Source organism: Triticum aestivum, chromosome 1D (assembly GCF_018294505.1).
Source record: "Triticum aestivum cultivar Chinese Spring chromosome 1D, IWGSC CS RefSeq v2.1, whole genome shotgun sequence".
In the NCBI taxonomy this organism is placed as follows: domain Eukaryota; kingdom Viridiplantae; phylum Streptophyta; class Magnoliopsida; order Poales; family Poaceae; genus Triticum; species Triticum aestivum.
This window is the reverse complement of record NC_057796.1, coordinates 62,759,615-62,769,671: the sequence shown is the minus strand read 5'-3', so window position 1 is coordinate 62,769,671 and position 10,057 is coordinate 62,759,615.

Genomic DNA, 10,057 nt, shown 5'->3' with positions numbered 1-10,057 from the left:
CGGGCTCTGCCCGCCCGCGGCGCCCGGCGGCCTCGCCTCGCACTCAGGATGCGGGTTCGCCCGCACCTGCCTACGCGCCCGCCCGGTATGGCCTCTGGGCCATTGGAAACTGGGCCCTGCCCCTGTACCTATGACAAACGGGGCCGAGTCCCAGAACGAGTTAAAAAAAAGTTAAAGTAAAAATAAAAATAATTAATTTAACTAATCACAATTAGATTAATCTAATCACTAATTAACCTAATTAACTATTAGTTAATTAATCAGTCAATGACAGGTGGGACTCTCACGTCAGTTTGACCAGTCAACACCTCTGTTGACTGCTGACGTCATTCTGACGTCATGCTGATGCAATAATACTAATTTCGAATTAATTTAATAATAATAAATTAGAAAATGATTTAAAATTTTAAAAATTAATAGTAAATAATCCGTAACTCGGATGGAAATACTTTGTACATGGAAGTTGCTCAGAACGATGAGACGAATCGGATACGCAGCCCGTTCGTCCGCCACACATCCCTAGCATAGCAAACACCCAACTTTCCCCCTCCATTTCATCTGCCTGAAAACGCGAAACACCGTGGATACTTTCCCGGATGTTTCCCCCCTTCACCAGTATCACTTACTACCGTGTTAGATCACCCCTGGCACCGCGTATTGCCTTGTTATATTTTGTGATGCTTTGTTTGCTCCGTATTTACTATTTCTTCCCCCTCTTCTCTCCGGTAGACTACGAGACTGACGCCGCTGCTGGTGCCCCGATCGACTACGTGGTTGACAACCCCTCCTTGCCAGAGCAACCAAGCAAGCCCCCCCCCCCCTTGATCACCAGACATCGCCTATTCCTTCTCTCTACTGCTTGCATTAGTGTAGTATAGCATGTTACTGCTTTCGGTTAATCCTATTATGCTGCATAGCCTGTCATTGTTGCTAAAGTTATTACCCTTACCTGCAATCCTAAATGCTTAGTATAGGATGCTAGTATTCCATCAGTGGCCCTACACTCTTGTCCGTCTGCCATGCTATACTATTGGGCCGTGATCACTTCGGGAGGTGATCACGGGCATATGCTATATACTTTATACTGTTACATTACTTATGTTACTGTTCGGAGATGGGGGCTGAAGGGGCAGGTGGCTCCATCCCGGTAGACGTGGGCCTGGGTTCCCGACGGCCCCCGAGCTGTTACTTTGTGGCAGAGCGATAGGGCAGGTTGAGACCACCTAGCAGAGAGGTGGGCCTGGCCCTGGTCGGTGTTCCGCGGTTACTTCAAAATAACACGCTTAACGAGATCTTGGTATTTGATCTGAGTCTGGCCATTGGCCTATACGCACTAACCAACTATGCGGGAACAGTTATGGGCACTCGACATCGTGGTATCAGACGAAGCCTTCGTGACGTCAGCGACTGAGCGGCGCGCACCGGGTTGGACCGCGTAACATAACTTCCTTTGTAATGGAGGTTGCTAGGTCTGCTCACCGGCCGCGTACGCAACATGCAGGTGTGCAATGGGAGATGGGCCCAGACCCCTGCGCGCATAGGATTTAGACCGACGTGCTGACCTCTCTGTTGTGCCTAGGTGGGGCTGCGGCGTGTTGATCTTCCGAGGCCGGGCATGACCCAGGAAAGTGTGTCCATCCAAATGGGATCGAGCGTGTTGGGTAATGTGGTGCACCCCTCCAGGGAAGTTTATCTATTCGAATAGCCGTGTCCCTCGGTAAAAGGACGACCCGGAGTTATACCTTGACCTTATGACAACTAGAACCGGATACTTAATAAAACACGCCCTTCCAAGTGCCAGATACAACCCGGTGATCGCTCTCTCACAAGTCGACGAGGAGAGGATCGTCGGGTAGGATTATGCTATGCGATGCTACTTGGTGAACTTACCATCTACTCTCTCTTCTACATGCTGCAAGATGGAGGCTGCCAGAAGCGTAGTCTTCGACAGGACTAGCTATCCCCCTCTTATTCTGGCATTCTGCAGTTCAGTCCACCGATATTGCCCCTTTACACAGATACCCATGCATATGTAGTGTAGATCCTTGTTGCGAGTACTTTGGATGAGTACTCACGGTTGCTTTTCTCCCTCTTTTCTCCCTTTCCATTCTTCTCGGTTGTCGCAACCAGATGTTGGAGCCCAGGAGTCAGGCGCCACCTTCGATGACTCCTACTACACTGGAGGTGCCTACTACTACGTGCAGGCCGCTGACGATGACCAGGAGTAGTTTAGGAGGATCCTAGGCAGGAGGCATGCGCCTCTTTCGATCTGTATCCCAGTTTGTACTAGCCATCTTATGGCAACTTGTCTAACTTATGTCTGTACTAAGATATTGTTGCTTCCGCTGACTCGTCTATGATCAAGCACTTGTATTCGAGCCCTCGAGGCCCCTGGCTTGTATTATGATGCTTGTATGACTTATTTTATTTTTAGAGTTGTGTTGTGATATCTTCCCGTGAGTCCCTGATCTTGATCGTACACGTTTGCGTGTATGATTAGTGTACGATTGAATCGGGGGCGTCACACCACCATCTATATAAACACCTCCTCCCTCCAAAATTCGGGCAAAAACCCTAGCTCCCCTCCTCCTCGCGCCGCCGGCCCGGGCCAACAGGAGGCCGCCACGTCGCCCTACCCCGCTCCCACCGTCGCGGGCCCGCCAGAGCCCATCGTCGGCCCTCCCAGCCCGCGCACCTAAGCCGCCGCCCGCGCCTGGCTCCCTCCACCCCACCTCGCCGGCGCGCCGCCCGCGCCACCGCCGCCTCGCAGCCGCCCGCCACCGCCTCCCTCGCGCCGCGCCATCGCCGGATCCGCCTCCCCGTCGCGTCGCCGGCGTCCACCTCGTCGCCGGATCCGGGGAGTGGGACAAGATCCACCACTCCCCCGAACCAAATGCGTCGCCCGCCTCGGATCTCGCCGTCCGGAACCTCTTCGTCCCGATTCCGCGAGGTCGAATTTTCTTCAAGTCCTAGATCTGCGATATTATGTGTGCATGTTTGACCCATCATAACTTCATGCATGTTGCTCCGAGTTGCGTGTATGATATATCAAAATGTTCATCTCTGAATGATATACATGATGGTTTAGTTTGCATGCATGTTACTGTTCATATGGATGCCTTAATCATCGTTGCAAAAGTGCCAAGTGTTATAACCTGCTAAAAACTGTTGTAACTTGCCTATTTGTCTTTTTCATAGCATTTTGTGTGATTTTATTTTGAGCATCATACCAACATGTTTTAGGAGCATAATCATGCCATATTTGCATTGGTGTAATCCATTTATCATGATATGCCCTGTGGTGACTAGCACAAGCTTGTGAAGTAGGGTACTTGTTGTTACTGTTCTGCTAAGTCTGAATCTGTTATATTATGATACCATGTTTGCTCAATGCTACCATCAAATATATGCATAATATGGAGATATGTAGTAATCTTGTTTTGATAACCACGTTATGCTCTATCCATCGATGCCCTTGTTTGTAATTATAACCTTCTGTAGCTTGTTCTTTTGGTGCCCTCAAGTTGCTTGAAAATATAACTGTCAGCATGCCACTAAGTCTGTTATATCATCTTGCCATGTTCACTTGAAGCTATCATCAAATCTGTTACCATCATGATAAAATCATGCTCAGTAATGATGTTTTGTTAAGGGTATTTAGCAAATTCTTTCCATGCCCCTTGATGCCATGAATAGTTCCTGTAGCATATACTTTTGTTGTCTCAAAGTATGCATAATGAATCTGTTTTCTGTCAAACTGTTTTTCACTAAATCTGGGAATCTGTTATGACTTGCCTACTTGTCTTGATGAATGCCATTGATCTAGAGGTTATATGGAGATGCTTAATAATCATGTTGTGCCATGTTTAACCTGTACGTTAATGTCATGCTTTTTTTATCATGATGTTGTACTGTAGCATCATTGTTCCATGCCTCGAACATGTCAACATGTTATTCCTGCTCACATGTATGCCCTGTTTTTCACCAAGTCATAATCTGTGTTATAAAGATGCTTTTTGCATTGATCATATTGATTTAATCTTGATGCCTATGAACCTGAACCTTAATGTTATTTGGAGCATGTTACATGTTCTTCGAGTGCATATCATGTTTGTGCCAATATTGTACTTGTAGCATGTTGTTTTGATGCTTGCTATATGCCTAGTCGCTGTTTTGGACAGCTTGTCCTTTAAACTTGTTTCATGTGTATGTGTTGAACCGTTGCTCCGTTTTGAGCGTGATCTATATGAAACTTGCTTGGTTTTGCATGTAGTTTCATCATGTCATGTTGCATCCTTGATTTGAGTATGTGTGCTTGATGGTTGAATGCATTTTGCATCAATGTCATGCTTAACTTGTTTTGCTCATATCTTCTAGGCCGTAGCTCCGAATTAAACGAACTTTATATGTAACTTGACTAGAAAGACGTGTAGATCATCATGGTGCATGTTAACTTGCTGTTTAACAACTCTAACTTAATGTCATGTTTATGCTTGTGTGTTTACCATGTTGTTTGCTTCTTTCCGGGTGTGCTTCTTCTCGATAGTTCCTGTTTCGTTGCGATCGTGAGTATTCGTTCGACTACGCTTGGTTTGTCTACGCCCGTTCATCTTCTTCATGGACTCGTTCTTCTTTCTAGCGGGATTTCAGGCAAGATGACCGTCACCTTGGATCTCACTACTATCATTGCTATGCTAGGTGTCTCGATGCAATCGCTATGTCGCGCTACCTACCACTTGTTTATCAAGCCCTCCCAAATTGCCATGATAGCCTCTAACCTTTTCCACCATCCTAACAAACCGTTGTTTGGCTATGTTACCGCTTTGCTCAGCCCCTCTTATAGCGTTGCTAGTTGCAGGTTGTTCCATGTTGGGACATGGATATCTTGGGATATCACAATATCTCTTATTTAATTAATGCATCTATATGCTTGGCAAAGGGTGGAAGGCTTAGTCTTTTGCTTGGTGTTTTGTTTCACTCTTACCGCCTTAGTTTTCGTTATACCGGTGTTATGTTCCTTGATTTTGCGTCCCTAACACGATGAGGGTTTACGGGCCCCTCTTGACAGTTCGCTTTGAATAAAACTCTTCCAACAAGGCCCAAAATTGGTTTTACCATTTGCCTAATAACAACTAAAACTTGCATAGGGACTTTCCGGACCCCGAGGACTTAATTAACAACCCCGGGCCAGTGCTCCTCATGAGTGTTAGTCCAAACTAGAGCACCTTGCGGCGCCTCCTTGGCAACTTGGGTCTCAGTGACCGTAAGCTTAGCTCATCCAATCATGGCCTGAGACGAGATACGCGCGGCTACTATCAGGGTGTCGGCACATTGGGAGGTCTTGCTGGTTTTGTTTTACCATTGTTGAAATGTCCTGTGCACCGGGATTCCGAGTCTGATCGGAGGTTCCCGAGATGGAGGATTGTCTCCGCGGATCGTGAACTTGTCATGGGCTAAGTTGGGACACCCCTGCAGGGTTTAAACTTTCGAGAGCCGTGCCCGCGGTTATGTGGCAGATGAGAATTTTTAATATCCGGTTGTAGAGAACTTGACACCAGATTCGAAGTAAAATACACCAACCGCGTGCGTAACCGTGATTGCCTCTTTTCGAGTGAGTTCGAGAAGAGAACACGATGGGGTTATGTTTGACTCATAAGTAGTTCAGGATCACTTATTGATCGTTACTAGTTTGCGACCGTTTGCGTAGCTTCTCACCTTATTTTTGTACTCGTAAGTTAGCCACCATACCATGCTTAGTCGCTTGCTGCAACCTCACCACTTATCCATTCCATTCCCATTAAGCTTTGCTAGTCTTGATACCCATGGTAATGGGATTGCTGAGTCCTCGTGGCTCACGGATTACTACAACAACAGTTGTAGGTACAGGTAATGCGATGATCCGACGTGAGCGCGATGTTTGCTTGTTTGGGAGTTCTTCTTCTGCTCCTTCTTCCTTCAGGGGATAGGTTCCTAGTCGGCAGCCTGGGCTAGCAGGGTGGATGTCGTTCTTGTTTTCCTTTTGATTTCGTCCATAGTCGGATGCCTCTCTTCTATAAGATGTTTAATGTATTCTTGCGGCATTGTATGCCTTTGTATGTATCCCCAACTATTATGTAATGGTACGATGTGATGATATCCACCTTGCAAAGGTGTTTCAATATGCGGCTCTATCCTTGGATGGGACCTTCGAGTTCCACTCGGATACGATCGCATATTGGGCGTGACAGTTTCACGAGAGGAAGAGGCATTTGGAGGAAGAGAAGTGTCACCTTTTTATGCTCAAGAGTCAAGACGAGAATGGAAGAAACCATGATGAGGAGAGGAGGGCATGCAATGCACCGGTGAGAAACAGGGGAAGACTAGTATGGGATCAGCACTTTATGTGAGATCATGCGATCTAGCAATATGTGTCGTTGGATCGTCAACCTATGGTACAGAGTAAGCAAATCTGGAAGGGTTTGACACTTTTGCGTGAAACTCCTCGTTTTCATCTCATAGTACTGCACAAAACACATTCTGAAACGAAAAACAGATCCCTTTACTCTCTCTCTCTCTCTCTCTCTCTCATCTCATGTTCTTCTATCAAATCTGCCATGTGTGATCCATGCCGCTAGCATGTCGGGCTTCCCACGCTGCTGCCATCTCGGCGAATTCATCCCCGTGGCATTTCAAATATTCTTCATCATCTTTGGTACATAGCAGAGCATCAAGCTCTAGACTTTGTTCATGCGGTTGTACAACACAACAGCAGAATCAAAGTGTCTCTACAAATTCATGAGCAGATTACATTTACAGAGATGAGCAAAATCATAGGCAGAAGTTCACATATAAAGCTACAGAGCAAGTGATTTGGTAGAGGGGCACACTAGGAGCAGCAGACAGATTCAGCATCAAAGGAACTCGACCCGCCATGTCTGAGGCGTGCGTGGAGGCATTCATGGTGGCTTGGAAGAAGAAGTTACAGCAGCGCACGAGATGCTAATAGTCAGCCCCGTAATGTTCGGAGATGGAGGTGCTGCGACATGGAGTTGGCGGGATCTGACAGCGGTAAGGCTCGGGAAAGTCAGATCTGGTGCCGAGTGATTGTCTAAGCCGTATACCCTGACCTCACAACAAAGCCTAACATCTAAAGCCGGAGGGCCCAACCAAGCCGCAATGCCAGGTCTGAGGCACACACCTGTTAGCTACTCTAGTCGCTGTAGTTTCTTCAGTTAGCTTGTTTCTGTCAGAAATAACGTAGCTAGGCGCACGAGCTCGCGAGCCGTTGTGCGAGCCGCGCATGTAGGCGATCTGGGCACGATCGTTGCCCGATCGATCGGGGTGGCCAGCCACGAAACCCACTCGTGGGATGGCACGAGTTTTAGGGATCGTGGCACCAGGACCGGGCCACTTGTTTTCTCTTTGTAACAGAATAAGTAGTGGAGATCAAGAAACAGAAAAAGTCACAAGGTCGAACGTGACGCAAAACCTCCTGTCTCTCCTCTCTGTGTTTAGCGAGTTGTGAGAGATCGAGCGACCCTGACAATTGGCATCAGAGCCTGTTTCCGGCGATCCTGACGCCATGGCTGACACCGGAGTTCAGCCGGACCAGATGGCGGCGGCACCCCGCAACGACGTCGGGGATGGGAGCCGCTCGCGCACTCCACCACGGGGGCGCAGCCGCGGACGGAGCTGCGTACGGAGGGAGCGGCAGGTGGTGATCCACCAGGCGGCGGCCACGGAGCGCGCGCCACTCGTGCCCGGCGCGGGCACCATGTTCCCGACGCTGACGTCCACGAACTACATCGAGTGGTCCCTCGTGATAAGGTGCATCTGGAGTCTTGGGGGCTCTGGGACACGATCCAGGGCAACGCACAACACGTGCGTGACGACAAGACGGCGCTCGGCGTTCTGTTCCGGGCCGTCCCCCCGGAGATGCTCGGCGTCCTCGTCGTCAAGGAAACGGCGAAGGAGGCCTGGGACACGATCAAGGTCATGCGCATGGGGGTGCACCGTGTACGCGAGGCGACCGCGCAGCGATTGCGCGCGGAGTTCGAGCAGATCACCTTCCACGACGGCGAGACTCTCGACTCCTTCGGCATGCGGATCACAGCCCTTGTCAACCAGTTGCGCACGCTGGGGGACAACGTCGATGAGGTGCGCGTGATCCAGAAGATCCTTCGTGTCGTCCCCGCCCGCTACGCCCAGATCGCAGTCGCGATCGAGACGCTCCTTGACCTGACCACAATCTCGGTCGACGAGCTGATCGGTCGACTGCGCACCGCAGAGGAGCGCTGTGGTGGCGGGGCGGCTCAGGCCAGCGGAGGCGGCCAGTTGCTCATGACGGAGTAGCAGTGGGACGCAAGGCGCTGGGAGCGTGAGCAGGGCCAGGGGTCCAGCTCGATCGGCGCCGGCAACGGGGGTGGCGGCAACCGCCGCCGCGGCAAGCTGCAGAACCAGAGGCGCGGCAACGACGCTCAAGGCCAAGGCGGTGGCAGCGGTCGCTGCAGCACCAGCAACGGCGGGCGCGACATGTCCAAGGTGAAGTGTTACAATTGCAATAAAAATGGCCATTTCTCCCGTGATTGCACCGAGCCCCGGCGGGAACGAAAGGAGCAGGCTCACCTGGCGCAAGGTGGGGCAGAGGAGAGCTCACTCCTGCTCGCGACTGCGGACGTGTGGACCGCGGCGGAACCCACGTCGGAGCACGTACTGCTCAACGAAGAGCACTCCCAGGCGCGCGCAGCGGCAGACGGCCAGCGCTGCGACCTAGCCTGGTACCTTGACACGGGTGCGAGCAACCACATGTCGGGCCGGCGAGAAATTTTCTCGGCGCTGGACACCGGCGTCCGCGGCGCCGTGAAACTTGGGGACGGCTCGGCGGTCCAGATCGAGGGGAGAGGGACGATCCTCTTCCAATGCCAGAACGGTGAGCACTTGGTACTGTCTGATGTGTATTACATCCCAAAGCTCTGCAGCAACATCGTCAGCATCGGACAGTTGGACGAGATCGCCTACGAGACCCATATAAGTCTCGGCGTGCTCCAACTCCGAGATCCTGGTGGGCGTCTCCTTGCGCGAGTGCATCGGAACCAGGGGAGGTTGTACGTGCTGCAGCTCACACCAGTCCAGCCAGTGTGCTTCGCGGCGCATGCTGGACAGGACGCATGGCGCTGGCATGCGCGCTACGGCCACGTGAACTTCCGGGCTCTACGTCAACTTGCCCGGAACGAGCTGGTGCGCGGCCTCCCGTTGTTCGACGAGGCGGATCGTGTCTGCGAAGCGTGCCTCGCTGGCAAGCAGCGCCAGGCACCCTTCCCTCAGCAGGCTCTCCGCAGGGCCAGCGAGGTCCTTGAGCTGGTGCACGCGGATCTGTGTGGTCCGATCTCCCCTCCAACGCCGGGAGGGAGGCGGTACTTCTTGCTGCTGGTAGATGATAAGAGCAGGCACATGTGGTTGTACCTGCTCGCGACCAAAGATGAGGTGCAGCCCGCTCTGAAGCGCTTCCAGGCCATGGCGGAGCTCGAGTCCGGGCGGCAGCTCAAGTCGCTGCGCACGGACCGCGGCGGGGAGTTCACCTCCGCCAGCCTCGGTGAGTACTACGCCGACCAGGGAGTCAAGCGCCAGCTCACGGCGCCCTACACGCCTCAGCAGAACGGCGTAGTCGAGCGCCGGAACCAGACCATCGTGGGCATGGCGCGCAGCCTACTGAAGACAAAGGGCGTGCCGGCGCGGTTCTGGGGGGAGGCCGTAACGACGGCGGTCTACCTCCTGAACAGGTCTACAACCAAGAGCGTGGCGGGGTCGACCCCGCACGAGGCCTGGTGCGGGCGGCGCCCAAACGTCGAGCACCTGCGCGTGTTCGGGAGCGTCGCGCATGTCAAGGTGACACATCCAAACTTGTAGAAACTTGATGACAGGAGCACACCCATGGTATTCCTCGGCTACGAGCCAGGATCGGCGGCTTATCGCGTCTACCACCCGCCGTCGAACCGTGTCCTGGCCTCGAGGGATGTCGTGTTCGACGAGGAGGCCGCGTGGGACTGGTCTCAGGTCGCGGCGACAAGCAAGGAGCCGC